A 1,325-nucleotide genomic window follows, 5' to 3' on the forward strand; every position below is an offset into this window, starting at 1 on the left:
GGGGCCCTCAACCCCAGACATGTGCATGCGCCTCGGGGCATGGGGAGGGCACCGTCCTCTGTGTCCTGGGGAAGCACACTGCCACATTTTGCTCCTTTAGCTTGTAAATGCACTGTTAAAAAAAATCAATACAAAATCCCCCGAATGGGCCTTCAAGGTGACAGAGAACAAACCCCTGCTCCCTGTTAAGGGAGAGGAGGAGATCTTCTCAAATGGTGTTTCTGCCAAGCCTGTTCCGAATTGGAGGGATGGATACCTGCTTTGTGAGGAAATGCGGCGTAGTGGGGGGGCTGTACGGATGATGCATTTATGAGCCAGTTTGTGGAATGGCAGTGTGTAGGTACCAGACAATGAGACCCTTTTCTCCTCTCCTCAACTGGAACCAAATCTGTGTTTTCTTTGCTCTATGGGTTTTTAATATGAAGCATAGAGTCTGATGAGTGTGAACATAGCTTATTTTGGTGTAGTAAACTTTAGGAATTAAAACTGAAGTCCGGGCTCGGATACTCCGTATGCAGGAGATGTATATACTACAATAAAGCCAACGGGGTAAGAGGATTCAGGCTGGATGGATGTTGCTAATAAGAAGGCGGTTGTTTACTGGAAATATATACAAAGTTCCATAGGAAATAATGACAGATCACAAGACTTATGGTTTTGCTGTTTAGCTTAGTGGACTGGATTGGAACTAAATGAACTTTGTTCCCTCCCTTTGGGAGTGGAGACAAAGTACTTAAGACAATTAATGTAAACTGGTTCAGTGACCTAGTGACTAATCAGAGGGTACCCTCCAGGGAAAAACGGGGAAAAAGCCACCCCTATATAGTTAAACTCCACATAAGTCTTGTTGGAGAGTCTTGTTGGATCAAGCCCCATTTGTGCTTAAACTTAAGCACGTTTAAGCCTCCAGTGATAGCAGTGTGTATAACAGCATTTCTCAACCTGCAGGTCATGACCCCAAAATGGGCCACAACAATACATGAAAGGGTTGTGAGTTTACTCAAAAAATGGATCAACAAACTTTAAAAATGGATTCTCCTTTAAAGGAGCAAAATGTGGGGAACCTCAGCCTTTCCCTTGCAGGTTGCAGAGTTCCAGCATTCAAGGGGCTGCTTGGGGCTCTGCCATGCCCCACATACTGGAAGTCTAGGGGCAGTGTGGGTCGGTAGTGAGGGGCACTGGGCTAGAACTGGCCATCGATGTTTACAAATGGATCCTGGTACAAAAAAGGTTGAGAACCACTGATCCAAGCAATGCCTAGCTACACTATACTTCTTGTTTGCTGGTAGATGTGAGGGTGACAAGATTTTTATCAGGATGTTGTT

The sequence above is a fragment of the Crocodylus porosus genome, unplaced genomic scaffold, assembly GCF_001723895.1.
Source record: "Crocodylus porosus isolate Cpor-Errol unplaced genomic scaffold, CroPor_comp1, whole genome shotgun sequence".
Classification (NCBI taxonomy): domain Eukaryota; kingdom Metazoa; phylum Chordata; order Crocodylia; family Crocodylidae; genus Crocodylus; species Crocodylus porosus.